This window comes from Protomyctophum parallelum (assembly GCF_964188405.1).
Source record: "Protomyctophum parallelum genome assembly, chromosome: 17".
Classification (NCBI taxonomy): domain Eukaryota; kingdom Metazoa; phylum Chordata; class Actinopteri; order Myctophiformes; family Myctophidae; genus Protomyctophum; species Protomyctophum parallelum.
Window position 1 is genome coordinate 35,461,967 of NC_139719.1, and position 15,776 is coordinate 35,477,742.

At 46.0% G+C, this 15,776-nt stretch overlaps 1 protein-coding gene across 2 annotated transcripts in view; it reads right to left on the reverse strand.

The window, feature by feature from the left end:
* The window catches only part of raraa (retinoic acid receptor, alpha a), a 207,309-nt gene that overhangs the window by 178,542 nt on the left and 12,991 nt on the right, over window positions 1–15,776 (reverse strand). For both annotated transcript variants that reach the window (XM_083787937.1, XM_083787936.1), the window contains exon 2: window positions 4,773–4,845. The gene's annotated coding sequence lies outside the window, so the exon portion shown is untranslated. The remainder of the gene's footprint in view (window positions 1–4,772; window positions 4,846–15,776) is intronic.

Sequence of the window (15,776 nt, forward strand, 5' to 3'; positions counted from 1 at the left end):
GCTAGAATAATCATAAGAAAAGACCACAGGCGTAAAGGTAATCGCAACGAGCTAAACATTCATTAGCGTTTCAAAGGAACCGGCACACAAGAGCGCATGTAAGTAGGCCAGTTTTAACCACTTAAACCTTATATACTTCACTGACTGTGGTTCCCCAGGGTTTTGTGCTTTGTATGCCTTTTCTCCCTCTACACCAAAACTACAAGCTCATGCAATGTGACCCACGCAACGCCTTTTGAGCTTGTAGATCTGTTGTTGTTTTTTACAGACTGTTTGCCTATTTTCACAGAATGTTCGTTCATTATGACATGCCCAGAATATTGACGCTAGGGGTCATGTGGTTAGGCTTAGGGTTCGAGACATGTGACTGAGGGCAGAGCAACAACAAAAGGTGTCAAAAGCAGGAAATATTTCTGGGAAGGAGAGAGAGAGAGAGAGAGAGAGAGAGAGAGAGAGCACGGGGCGGGGTGTCATTACACGGGGAACGACCGTGCACAAACAACACATTTCAACCTCCCCGAAGTTTCCATGGGCAGAGCGAGGCAGAAACACACACACGCAAGCACACACACACACGCAAGCGCGCATACACACACACACACACACACACACACACACACACACACAAACAGGAGTCCCATTCTGCAGTGGGAGCGGAGCAGGGGAAAAGACTGCGAGCTGGGCTCAGCCACCGACAGACCTACCGCACACAGGCAGAGTGTGAATCATTAAAGGCATGTGTTCCACATCAGCGACCGGGGCTCGCTTCCCAAGCCTCTTATGAGACTGGAGCTAAATTATGACAGGGGGGAGTTAAATGCCCCTTTAAGTGGAAAGACCAAAACCCCAAACCCCAACTCGCAGAGAGAGAGAGAGAGAGAGAGGAGAGAAACTGGCACGAGAGCGTTATTGCACGCGAGTACTGCAAGTACCTTCCTCCAGATCATAATGTGACGCCTGACCTAAGATCATAAGCAGATGAAGTGACTGACTGATAATTTATTCCCTGTAAACAAGTGCAAGGAGAGCAGAAATGTTACTTACTAAAATTAACACTACATTACGTCAATCTGTTTAGCCATTTTAGTAATTAATGGTACTAGCCCTTACCCGTTGTGAGATATAGTGGCCGCGGGGGGTACTGCGCCCTGGGTGTGTTTTCGCATTTTTTATTCACTAATAAATTCATAATTCATTTACAATTTGTTAAACTGGAAAAAGGGCTTCGTTAAGACCTCCATATTATTATGGTCAATGCCTGTGTGGGAGTGATTGGTGCAGGCAGTGAGGAGCTACGGCAGTCACAGTGACAGACAGACAGACAGACACACACACATTGACTGAATTATAGTATGATAATAATATATATAGTTTAGCTGCAATACGAGGGGGAGGTATCCCCACTTCATGCAAAGCCAGAGAAGCTAATGTTTAAATTGAACAAGATGAAGAAAGAGATGTCCATGTTGGATGGAATCAGGGTGACAGGCGCGTGTGGAGGCGCTGAATGCGCCAGCATTGCCCATCATGCCAGCCATATGCCGGTCTGGTGGCTAATACGTTTGAGAGTGTGCCAGGTAGCTTTGCCATGAACATCCTACTGTAACTCCAATTCAAATGCACGTTTCAATAATTGTTCAACTTGTGAGGACCTTCCATTGATCTCCGGTGATAAAACACTCATCATTACCCTTACATCTTGCGAGTATACCTGACCTTGACCATAAACATGAACTACTCCTTATTCCAACCGTAACCCTATAACAGTACGATATAATTATGGTTAGAAAATTGAGGAGATCTTCATGTTCCCTCATCTTGTTATCCTTGTGAGCACATCTGGGACTCATAAGGTTAGAAATACAGCACAAGAATACACATGCATATTGCACACTTGTCGTCAGTAGCTAGGAAGTGACAGAGGGTGCTGGTAGGGTTTGGTGGATTGGTATCAACCTGGGCATGCACTGGCCTCTCAGTGGCCATCCTTCTGAATCTCCCTTTTAGCAGTATGATGGAGGGCCAATCTGTGCAGGGACAGATCACCTTCCCCCTGGTACTGGCATGGATCAAAGAGGACAGACAGAACCATCCCAGCCCCATGCAGACAGCCATGGGTCGGAGCTGGCCTCCCTACAAGAAACAAACTGAATCATGTTGGTCCATCCTCTGTCTTTGTATTCAAGATTTCCTGGATACACATCAGATATACCAAGTCATCCTGGTTACATGCAATGACAGGAATATAGTCATTCTGGGTTGGAGCCTCATCTGAGAAACCTTTCGTAAAATGCAAGAACTCCAATTTGTGCCCCAGGTGTACCAAGTGATGAATGCCAATTGTTGGAATGCATGTACTGTACATACTTATTGATTTTCGTAGGTAGACAACCAAATCTGTTCAAGAAATAGACCAAGTACTAAAGTACTAGAGTGCCAGGAACAGGGGGGGGGGATGGGCAAGAGAAATTACTACTAATATTGTTAACAATAACAAAATAAAGACTGCACACCATTGAGGAAGTTAAAAGAAATGCTTTGACTTAGAATTCAATTCACCCACAGGCTTATAAGGAAGGTAACTGGTGTGGTTTGGCTACAGCCAGAGCCTATAAGGAAGGTAACTGGTGTGGTTTGGCTACAGGCTACAGCCAGAGCCTATTTGCTGCAAGTGCACTTATTCCAGCCTACTACGTTGTTGTTGTTCTTCTTCTGGATTCGCAGCACCGCTACTTAGAACTAATTAAGAAAGCCAAGAATAATCTCTTTGGGGGTGCCAGCTGAACATTCCCAACTAGTTAAATGCAAAGGACCCAATGACCCGACTATGTGTTTCTGACCTTGATTGTGAGCTTGAGCTTTGGCCTTTTCGACCCACAAGTTTGTTCTCAAGTTAAACAAAACATTTTAAACTAGCATTTTATTGAACACAGCATGCATGGCAGGGTAATTAAAGTCTAAATCTAAAAAAATAAATGACACAAATACAGGTAGGTGCAGTTTTTTTGTGCCACAGGCACAATGGAGCCGTCGGATTTGGATAAAAGATTGGTGCAATCATTTGCATGAATGCACTGTCAGGTGTTTAGTAGTATAGTAGATAAATAAAAAAACAAGCAGTTCTAGACCTATATAATAAATGTGTCATATGTTGCAGGTGGAAAAGCTCCTGTGCACAGACACAGGTCCATGCACATCCATTGGCTTTCCACGCATCTACTGTATGGTACACTATGACAGAACAACAAGTATGTTTATAATCATGTGTATAAGTATGTTTATAAAGTATGCATATATTAGGTATACTAGAGCAGTGCCCATTGGGCACTGGCCTACAATGCATGCCCCACCCAGTTATTATGTCTGTCCCTTTTATTCCCATATAGGGAGTTATTTGTCAGGCATAAACATAATTATATGGAGTATTATGCAGATGTCAGAACACCATTGTGATGTCAGAACAGGCCTGGACAGGGGCCCTGTCCAGAGCCCGGGCAGGGGGCCCCACAGAGACGTGGTGCATTTATATTAGGATAAATGTATGGAAACCTAAAAGATACAAGGTTTGCCACACTATACTGTAATTGATTCAGCAGTTGCACAAAGTATACGCCGATTTAAGTACAAGCCACATCAATGTGATGCATTCCTGCATGTTTCCAAACACAAACACATACGTACACTTGACAATCAAATGATCTGACACATCTGTTGTGAATAAGGCTAAATGACCCTATGGTTGATTGTAAACCCGGCAAGGCTTCAGTCCCCATGGCCAGTTTCCTGGTTTGCCTGTGTGAGCTTGTTACAAGATGCAGTAAATCACTTTGCTGGCTCTTCCAGCTCTGATGCAACATCCAGGATTAGACTTGATCCTAACATTGGCAGCACACAGGCCAAAATATACTGCCTGTGTGCCTGTACTTTGTGTCTTTGTTTGGTGTTCATCAATGAGTGGTTGTAAGCAACGTGTATCTGTGTGGATATGTGTGCATCAAAACATTTCCTTGGATTTTCAAATAAAATAATAGTGACACTGAAAGGACTGAATAGTTTCAAGTTAAACTTTCCACAGCATCACTGGAGGAACAGCCCCCCTGTGCAGTACAGACACTGGAGGAACACCCCCTCTGTGCAGTACAGACACTGGAGGAACAGCCCCTCTGTGCAGTACAGACACTGGAGGAACACCCCCTCTGTGCAGTACAGACACTGGAGGAACAGCCCCTCTGTGCAGTACAGACACTGGAGGAACACCCCCTCTGTGCAGTACAGACACTGGAGGAACAGCCCCTCTGTGCAGTACAGACACTGGAGGAACACCCCCTCTGTGCAGTACAGACACTGGAGGAACAGCCCCTCTGTGCAGTACAGACACTGGAGGAACAGCCCCTCTGTGCAGTACAGACACTGGAGGAACACCCCCTCTGTGCAGTACAGACACTGGAGGAACACCCCCTCTGTGCAGTACAGACACTGGAGGAACACCCCCTCTGTGCAGTACAGACACTGGAGGAACACCCCCTCTGTGCAGTACAGACACTGGAGGAACACCCCCTCTGTGCAGTACAGACACTGGAGGAACACCCCCTCTGTGCAGTACAGACACTGGAGGAACACCCCCCCTGTGCAGTACAGACACTGGAGGCAACAAGCAAGGAACAACTCTCCGATTGGTGAGGAAAGCAAGCCAACTTTCAATACCCGCAGACACAAGTGTGGAGGAGTCCGATTACCCACTGTTTTGACAGCAGCGACAAATTCGGGCTTACCCTAAAAACGTCAATCCTCCCCTTTTGCTTGACTGAGGAAATCTCCCCTTCAATCGATGGCAGCTCCTGAGCTCTGAATGGGGAAGGAGAGAGACAGAAAGAGAGAGAGAGAGATATTCTGAAACTAAGGACTTTAAGGTCTTTATCCATGTGTTGCAGACTCAGAGGCTCACATCGATGGCAGCAGTGGCAACTGGCTCACTGTGCTAAACTCTCAATTATTTCCTCGCCTTCTCTCACTCGCATTGTCTCTGCCCCTCCCCCCCCCCACAACCCCCCCCCCCCCCCCCGCCGCCCCCCATTCCGAACAGATTGAACTTCCACTGTCCCCCACTCCCCCACATCTCATTCGCTGCTTTGCTTGCCCCCCCACCCAGACATCATGTGAATAGTGGTGGAAAACAGAGTTTTTTTTGTGGTGTGTGAATTACCTCAGGCCGAGGCAAGGCGCAGCAGTGCGCATGGCTGCTACTCAATTATGGCAATGTGAATCAGGTGGCACCCTAGGAATCCCCCTTCAGCCGACAACACGCGCACACACACACACACCCACACACACAAACCCACACACACACACACTCACACACACACACACACACACACACACACACACACACACACACACACACACACACACACACACACACAGTCACTCACTCAGGGGGGACATAAAGGAGCCTTCATCTGCCAGGATAGAGACAGATGCAAAGTGGCAGGCGGATCATGTAATAAAAAAGACTAAGCTGCAACCACCATTCCAATATACTGTATAGCGACTTAAAAACACACGTTTGTGCTTTGTGTGTGTGTGTGTGTGTGTGTGTGTGTGTGTGTGTGTTGTGCGAGCAAGCCCCAGTGTCGTTTTGTGTACACGTCGTTGTGTGCGAATTGCTAAAACATCTGCTGTGTTTACTAACACGTCCACGGATTCAAATTGAAACAGTCACATAATTAGGAATCTTGATAAATGCTACAATTGTGAAGCGGGAAGCACAAAAACATGGAAAATGTTTGTGCAGGATTATAGTTTTTTTTTTAAACCAAAAACAACAGGTCGTTAATTACAGCCTGGAAGCCTGAATGGGAAACGGTTCAAGCCCCCTGGCTTGGACGTCGTCACTGGATTTCGCGCAGAAACACAGAGTCAGTTGAAAAACAGCACAAATATGGTCAAACTTGTGTTTTTGTTTGGGTTTGCTTAATGGAAAATGGCCCTATGTCAAAAAGCACTTTTCTTCTGGAAGGAGAATACAAAGGCGAGCTCCATTCAGCCTGTTCTGGCTATCTCGCCGGCCCTCATAAAACATAGTGGAACAGGCCAGGGTTTTCCAGCAGTCCGTTGAAAGGGAAACCAAACCATGACATTTAAAATGTTGGTAATATTTGGTCCATTTATCTTCATGGGGCACTTGTCATGGTCAGAAAAAATATGATTTACATACTGCACGCACACGCACACACACCCGGGAATGAATCTGTGTCATTTTAGATTTTAACCATTATTTTGGCTATTCAAAAATAGCAGATATACAAGCTCACAGCGCTTAACTTCGTGCCACACTGCGAGCTTCTAGATCTGCCATTTTTGAAAATTACCGGTAATGAACATTTGTGCCAATCTTTCATTTCACTCAACATTTTTTATTCAAATCTTTGCTTCTGGGCGTCCCTGGAATAAAATACCTTGAGGTGAGGGTCGATTATTTGGGGGCCCTTGAAAAGAAAAGGTTTTGGGTCTTAATGGGTGTTAAAGAAAGAAATCCCCCGCCTTGGGGACAGAGTGGCCCCAGTGCCCTTTTCCAAGCCACAAATGGATTTCACACTAATTCATCATCACAAGGTCCTGAGGAAGCCGAGACAACGCTCACATTATTTTTATACAAGTGTTATATTTATATCTGTTTATCATTACTGGCACACGCACACTTGTTTGTCTGCTGCCTGTTCTACTACTCCACTGTGTGAAACATAGTTCACTGGTGTTAAGACATCTCATGCATTAGCTAAAGTTCCAAAATGAATGCTAAAGGTGTGGCACTTGAAGTTGATTTACACTAGCACACTGACCATCAGTTTAACCACTTAAGTCAGTTTAACCACTCTCTACATATTCAGCTATAGTTACCCCATTATGTCGTATACTTCATCGCACGACAAATCACACATTTTCAAACTCACACCACCTCATGTGTTTTTTAAAAATCAGACCTGTCTGAAGTGAATGGTGCTGTACTGTACTGTACTGTACTGTACTGTACTGTACTGTACTGTACTGTACTGTACTGTACTGTACTGTACTGTACTGTACTGTACTGTACTGTACTGTACTGTACTGTACTGTACTGTACTGGCCCTCCTCCCTGGCCTGTGTGTGTCATGTGTCTGTGTGATAGGCTGTACAACAGTGACACTTGGCGGTTGAACAAACGCTATTTTCGTGCTCGGACACAGAGGCGACACCCAACAGTAGGCCTGACAGACTTGGACTATGCGGACGACATCAGCCACGTGGAACAAGCTCAGGAGCTCCTGACCAGAGTGGCGAAGTTATCACCTATAACATCCCATCAGAGCATCCACCTCTGACAACAGAAGGCACTGCTTTGAAGGAAGTCAAGGACTTCAAGTACCTGGGCTCATGGGTCAACTCAACCGAACAAGACCTAAAAGTGAGGAAGGCACTTGCATGGAGGGCCCTAAACGGCATGGCTCAGCTTCTTCTACGCAACGGTAGAGTCTGTTCTCCTATACGGCAGTGAATGCTGGACCTTGAAGCCAACCCTGCAGAAGTCTCTCGATGGGTGCTACACCAGAATGTTGCGTGCAGTACTCAACATCAATAAGAGCACACATGTTACCAACACAAATCTGTACGATGGAATGCCAAGGGTGAGCCAGAAAATAGCAGCCAGGAGAATGAGACTATAGCAGGACACTGCCAAAGACACCAAGAGCTGCCAGCCAGCAAACTAGTGCTGTGGGATCCAACACACAGGCACCGGTCACGAGGACGTCCCACGCTAACATACGTGGATGTACTCAAGAACGATGCAGGAGCGCAAAGTACCAACGAACTGGCCAGATGTATGGGGAAGAACCGGGATGACTGGAAACGACGATGGGAGGGCTCGTCTGAGGACGACCTAGAGAGAGACCACTAAAAATGATATAAAAACGTGTCTGCCATTTAACATCCCCTTAGATATTCTCAGCTATTGTGTGCATTTATCTGTGGACACCCATTTAAAAATATGTTTTGCCAGGGACCCCCATAAGATTTATAATGTAAAAGAATATGTCAAGATTATTTAAAAAAAAAGTTTTTCTGATTTTGTTGATAATAACAGAAAATAACAGATGTTGAAGCCTTGTGAGCTTTTTTTTTAATAACCCGACATATAAAATAGGGTTAAAGTGGTTAAACTATTAAGCCATTTAGTTTGGGACCCCCACTTTGAGAACCACTGCTCTAAATCAAGCTGTGATTGGTCTATAACGGTTGTTCTCAAAGTGGGGCCCAGGTTCCTTGAGGGGGTTCCAAATGGACCCTTACAGGACTCCGAGAGAGTACAAATGGAGTCAAATGGACCTGTACAAACTACAAAGTTATGGGGGTTCTTCAAATTCTAAAGTTTGAGAACTAGTGATTATCTCTGTGTGCGTGCGTGCGTCCGTGCGTGCACCGTGAGGCTGGAGGTCTATACAGTGATGAGTGTGGACATGAGTGGCCGGGGGTAATCACATCTTTATCTTTGCTGATGGGAGAGCGCTGCATACTGCAGATACTCCTGCTACAGGCATGGGCGCACATGCGCACGCACACACACACACACACACACACGCACAGACTCCCAGCACAGGCAGACAGCATTCCCCATGGAAAGATGCACACTCATGCTGCGCATAGGCCAAGGCTCCGGACGGCCATTGTCCTTCAGCGGCATCAGTACACAACAATGGGGCGGGGTCACACGAGGTCTCCTGCTGGAATGCTAAACAACAGCGATCCCAGAGTCAGAGGGCGAGAGAGAGAGAGGGTGTGAGAGAGAGACACAGCGTGGGTGCACGTGGACCAGAGACCGATGCTATGAAGCCGCACTTAAAAAAAAAAAGTCATAGAACAGTGGTTCTCAAACTGTGGGTTGGGAACCCATGGGGGGGGGGGGGTTCAGAAATGATGTTTTGGGGGGTCCCCAGATGATTTGCTTGTGCAGGGTATCTGTACATTTAAATTGACTATTTAAGGACTTTTAAGACCTTTTTAAAATAAAATAAAATAAAATAATATAGTAACAAGTAAGACGCGCAAACGCGGGAAGCGAACGCAGCTCGTGTGTGTGTGGTTGGTTGTGTGTGTGTGTGTGTGTGTGTGTGTGTGTGTGTGTGTGTGTGCTACAGCTGCGCCCTGTGTGTGTGTGTGTGCTACAGCTGCGCCCTCTGGTGGCGGGCGGGTGGTGTAACAGCGGGACACACACACACACACACACACACACACAGACATTCAGCCCTTGCTGTCATAGTAAGTGGCTCACTGCGTTCGCAATCATTAATCAACAAACTATAGAATTAAAAAAAAAAAGTCAAACATTCAGCAAATTGTCAAATTACCTAAGAAAGAGGCAAAAACTGTAAAAATAGTGGATGCCTCACCGGTTGTGAGGTCGGCTATATTCACAATATTTATCTGTGGAACGCCTCAGTTCCTAGTTGTCAGGGTGGGGGTCCCCAGTTGAAATAATATCATTATTTTGGGGGTCATGGCTTGAAACGTTTGAGAACCCCTAGCATTAGAGAGAGAGAGAGAGAGAGAGAGAGAGAGAGAGAGAGAGACAACAAGTGAGATGGGGAGAGGAAGATGCCGATATGAAGTGACACCGACCCACAGCAACAAAGCAACGTGGAACACTTAGTGCAAAAATACCATCAACTGGGGACGCGTGAATTCCAAAGGCTGCTACATGACGTACAGTACTGTAACGGTATGAGAAATCCACATGCAGAGGTGGTATGTAAATGATTTCACCACTGGGCATTGCGATTTATGGCTCCCTCCTGTCTCTGCAGTGCACTGTAAAAAATTTAAATAAAGAACTACAGTATAATGCAGTTCGGTTCCTCTCGGTTTTACTGCAATATTTCCCACTTGCAGCGCAGGGGGAGATGGCACTTAGCATTCAGCACAGGGCATCACACGCTTTCTTGTGAGATGTAACATCATCTCGTAGCATAATAGCCTAGCGCTGTCATCTGTCAAAGCCAGCGCACATTGGCAAAAAAGATTGTGTTTGTGTGTGTGTGTGGGGGGGGGGGGGGGGGGATTGGGGGGCAAAACACACACAATACAGAAAGGTTTAGTTCGTGCTGCGTGTTAATCATTCATTAGTGCTGAGTGACCCTTATTATAAGACCATCTTTGTTATCATTATTCATTGCTATATAATGCCAGCCTGTTAATTCAGACCGGGGACTGCAACAAAAGATGGAAGGACAAAGCGCCTGTGCGCCCTCTCACCGACACACACACACACACACACACACACACACACACACACACACACACACACACACACACACACACACACACTCTCTCTCTCTCTCTCTCGCTCTCTCTCAAACTCAAACTCACACCCCTCCTCTTAACCTTTCATATGCTAATGGAGCGAACTGTTTTTCCGGGGTTTACTGGCCGGGTAGGAGATGATTTAGAGCGACAGTGGTGCTCCGGGCCTTTATGCGGCAGGTCCGGCTGCAGGGAGGGGCTCATATAAACCCCGCACCCCCTCCCCTCCATCATTAATCAATTAGCGTCTCCTAGCCACCTGTCGTACACAACGCCACCCAGAGACATTCCTGCCCCCGAGGCTGTTGCTAGACAATCACTGTCGCCGGCAGGGCCACAGTGACTGCCATTACCACCGCGCATTAACACCCACTGACGTCTCCAAGAAACCTGATGGATTGCATAATCGCACCCCAAACGCTCTGTGCGATGTCAAGGGCTCCGCTCCAAACAGAGACCAGAAGCTGTTTCAGAGGACGTTGCGCCGCCTCCACTGAACGGCTTCGGGGGTTGAGGGAGGCGCATTTGTTTTACTTATTTTTTTAAACACATGCATTCGCTTTCCACAAACCGGGGCAGGAGAGGAATTGATGGCGACGTTGGAAAGGGGGGGGGATCAATAACCTGATGGCTATTCAGAAGTGCTGAATTCACACACCCAACGCTGCAGCCGTCACCTCCCCATTGTTTTTAGACACAACCGCCTCCGGCAGAGCCGACCGAGTATTGATGGCTGTTTTGTATTGATGACGCTTCTTTAGAGCAGCCAAATTTATCTGCGATAGAGAAAAGCGGGCTAAAAATGTCACAGTCCCTGTGACTTACTTGCAGAATAAGTCAGGCCGTCCAGACAAACCGCTTTTGTTTGGGCTATAGACGAACTTGCAGTGCTGACTTGCGGTAAGTCAGCCTGTAACTAGACTCACACAAGCACACAGATGGCACTCAAAAGCAATGTGCCATGCATTCCACTGCCTCAGATCAAGATCTAAGTATCAGTTACTAGCTCTAGTAAAACCAGAGACAGAGAGAGAGAGAGAGAGAGAGAAAGAGAGAGGTCTCCTTCAATTTTGACATTCAAAAACCTCATCACTTCTTGTATCCTCAAACTGCTGAGGCCACCCAAGATGATACACTGTACAGTACACACTCAAATCATCAATGTTCATTTATCCATTTGTAACTCCCAACTGTGTACAAATGTATACTCTTTACTCTGTAAAGAGTTCAATGAAGAGTGGATTTAACTTTTACAGTTTCTTATAAGTTGCTGCTCATGCTGAAAAGGCCCTCACCCATGACCAAATCTCTTCTTCATGGCATGCCTCACCAACAATTCCAGCCCCTCATGACCCAGCGAAACTCCCTGAAATGCAGCACCCTTCACCCCCACACCCACCTTTTCAATTCTTTGGAACGAATTCTTAAGCAGCAGAAAAATACAAGTGGCACTAAAATCGGAGCCTAATTCACCCATCAATGTGAAGACATGACAAAAGTAGATTTGTCAAGCCTTGTTTTGGCAGCATTCTGTCATCATAATAAAAAGGAGCAACAGATATAAAGGGATGGCTCAATCGGCCTCCTGAGGACACTTCAAAACACTTCAAGCTGCCTTTATCTGGTCCCAAGCTAAACAAACCAAGCACAGTGCGAGTGGCATTATCCTGTTGCCGCTATTATTGTTGCAGTGAAACCCCACACACACACTCCTTGAATCTGGCACTCGGAATCCACTTCCAAAGACTGTACAGGAGAGAAGCCTGTTTGGCTGTCGAGTGCACACTGCAGAAAAACTGGGCCACTGTGCTGTGCGTGTGTGTGTGCGTGCGTGTGTGTGCGCAGCACTGGGTCGGGCACTGGGGGACAAGAGTTTTTTATCAGACCAGCTCAGGCATGGAGCCAGGCCCACAGACATTATCGGGTGGATTTTCAAAAGAACAAAAGCCGCAATTCTTCACACTACTAGTCACCATGAGACTCTAGCATTTCCTCTTTGTGTGCATGTCCGTCCTATGTATTGCATTCAAATTCTCCAAAGATGATTGCCCTGATAATCTCCCACTCCCCCTCCCTTGCTCCCACCGACTTATATCCTCAGTAAGATCAAGAACACACACACACACACACACACAAAAAGAATAAGCTGCGATATTAGAAAGTGAAGGTCGATAGCAAATGCTGATGGAGGAGATGGGGAAAGCATAATCCGGCCCAACACTCCGTATCTAATCACATTCACAACCCCAAAGTTACTGCAGCATGTACAAGGCCAAATAACAGATATTTCAGAAAAGATAAATCGAGACGAGGGTAAAAAGTCTAACACTGGATCGCAAACAAGGCCAGTCCATATTTAGGTGTTGGCTGGTATTTCTAAGTTGGAGAGTGCAGATTGAACGCTATCCACAGGGTACAGAGCCAGAGAGGAGGCAGGGGGAGGGAGAGGGGTGAGAGGGCAAAGGTTTGACCCGTCAGGGTCAATAGGTGATTAGTTACATTTATCATACCTACGCTAGCTGCTAAACGAGAAGCCAGGCACCGTGTATTTTCCCTCTGAAGAGCTCGGCCAGCAGTTGGACGTCAAAGGCCGATGCTAAATGAAGGCTGGGACCGCTACTGGCAACCAGATGCCCCTGTGTTTATGACACAGACAAATACTGGAATCCCTGGGTGGAAAAACATGCCATGCTGGCATGGCGGAGCGGCAGTGAAACATTGCGTCAGTTTGACGATTTAATGATCGCGGCCTGGATCGGATCAGACGTTTAAATACCTGCCAATGCCAATAGAAGAGCTTGTATTTCATGCTTCACGAGAGAGGTTTAAAATTAAGTTTCATTCGATAGGAAAACAATGGCTGGGGAATGGAAGGGCTGCGGTTGTGGTTGGGGGTGGATGTGGATATGTGTGTGTGTGTGTGTGTGTGTGTGTGTGTGTGTGTGTGTGTGTGTGTGTGTGTGTGTGTGTGTGTGTGTGTGTGTGTGTGTGTGTGTGTGTGTGTGTGTGTGTGCGCGCACGCGTGCATGCTTTGTTGAGGGGGGGACTTGACTGAAGTCATGGGAGTCATCTGAACATGGATAAGCCACAGATCGGCACATTCCGCCTATAAGGTTACACACAATAGATTTTAGTTTCCACAATACATAATTGTTGAAATTGTAACATTGATCATATTAAATTCAGCTTAATTTCTTGCAGAACAACAGTTGCAGCTGAAGAAAGGTTTTGGGTGGGAGAAATTACTGATTTACTGAATCACTGATTTACGGAATCACTGATTAGGCTAAATTAAAACTGATTAATAATAATGTATCCAACATGCATCCAATCACTGATTAGGCTAAATTAAAACAAAACTGATTAATAATAATGTATCCAACATGGTGGAATGGTCATTATAGTCACACCATGCCTATGCATGGTGCAACTCCAGCCAAGACAAACCAAGACATTCTGCGAGGAAGAGGAAGGCAGAGACAAAGAATCAACTGAGGGAGAAGAACTTTTGGCGTGATCTAATCAGAGAACACCCCCCCCCCCCCCTGGTCCGTCCCACTGTGTCTCTCTGTCCCACAGAGCCACTGCAGTCTCACATAGCTGTGGTGCCAGCTGCACAAGTGGACCAGTGCTGGGAGTGGGTACTCCGGGCCGGGGTCCAAACCGTGGATGAACGCGCGCCGTTGTACAGCATTGGGGGGGGGGGAGGGATGAAACCACAAGGGGCGATTACAAAAGAACAAGCTCACACAGGACACATCCATCAAAGCAACGACGGCTTTAATCTGACAATTAAAACAGCCTTCGCCATCCTCGGCCGATGCTTTCGTAACTAGCGTGTGGGCGGGCGGGCAGAAATCATGTCAGCGATAACGGCCGCGAGCGGACAACACACGCAATTCAGAGCAACGGCATTCCTTTTTGGCATTCCACTTCTTTCTGGCTATCAAGCCAGCTTGCCCAACATGCTGAGAGAAGATAAACAGTTTTCAGAGGCAATTAGAAGCCTTCCATTTCCATTAGCCCCCCATCCGTTTTTAATTTAACATTTCAAAATACAAACCTAGGGCTCTTTCACCGAGGATGCTTCATCTCAGCTGTACGTTCTATAGTTGATTGTTATTCTCCCGAGTGACATTGACTTTCCAAGGCCAGCAGTGGGTATAACGAGTTTGGATGAATATTGGCTAAAGATACTACAATCTCAATATGGTAAAAAAAAAGAATACCTTAGGTATGCCATTGCATGCACAGTACATACATCATACATGTGCAGTTGGTCTTCAACCACTTTACAAGCACTGTTACAAAACTTACAATGCTTTGTACTAATGGGTGGGGTCGGCCTTATTTCTGATGTGTACCGAAATATTGTAAGAGAATTGCTTAAATTGCTTAACAAATCGATTTCATTTATACGATAAATGATCCAAAAAGCGTTCATATTTTGAACGAGAGGCGGATGAGGAGCAGAAAAGAAGCGCTAGTATATCCATCAGATCAAAACTGTGGAGAGCGCCCTAGATGAGCAGATACGAGGTATTCTTTCTGCCTAATATGAAGGCAGAGCGAAGCGTACGGTGGCCTTAGAGGCTCACTCAAAAATAAAAAAGGAAAGAATTCCCTACGACGTGTGGACATGTCTGATGGACGGAAACGGTTAAAATGGTACACTTTTAGTTTGCAAGGGCTTGTACAAGGCAATCCTTGAGCAGATGTCCCTTACTATTCTTTCAACGGGGCAAATGGAAAAAAGCTCAAGCTGTCAATATAGCAAACATATACCGATGTTTACTGACTTACTGTAACATACACTACTGAAGATGTGTCACAAGTTAAACAGTACAGGTGTTCTCAAGATAAGTTTCAATACACTCAATTATGAATGTCCTTCTTTACTTGTGTCAAGCATACAACAAAGATCCAGCCGCAAATTATTCATTATCTCCACCAGGCCGAAGGCGTGGCCGAAACTATGATTCCGCCTCTGTCTGACTGTTCGTCCTTGCACGTGTGTGTGTGTGTGTGTGTGTGTGTGTGTGTGTGTGTGTGTGTGTGTGTGTGTGTGTGTGTGTGTGTGTGTGTCCGTCTGTGTACAGTATAATCTTCGGTAACGTTGGTCGTTGGAGCGATCGAGTTGGAAATGTGCATGCACACTCCTATAAAAGGCAAAGGAAAAACCTCTGCACCACATTTTTCACAGCGCCACCAGGAGGCTGAAAACTTTTTTATATATTACCCCTACAGATTTTGTCCAAACATCACACAAACTGTCCAATCTTTCATATTCCATCCTAATTGACTAAGATTGGCTTCCAAGGTTTGCAGGAGTGGCCCGTTTTTAACAAAATGCCTCAAATCATGAAACCAGTGTCTGATTAACGCACATTCCCACAATTCTTTATAGGCCAAATTTGTTCTCCTTTTTTCGAAATATCACACAA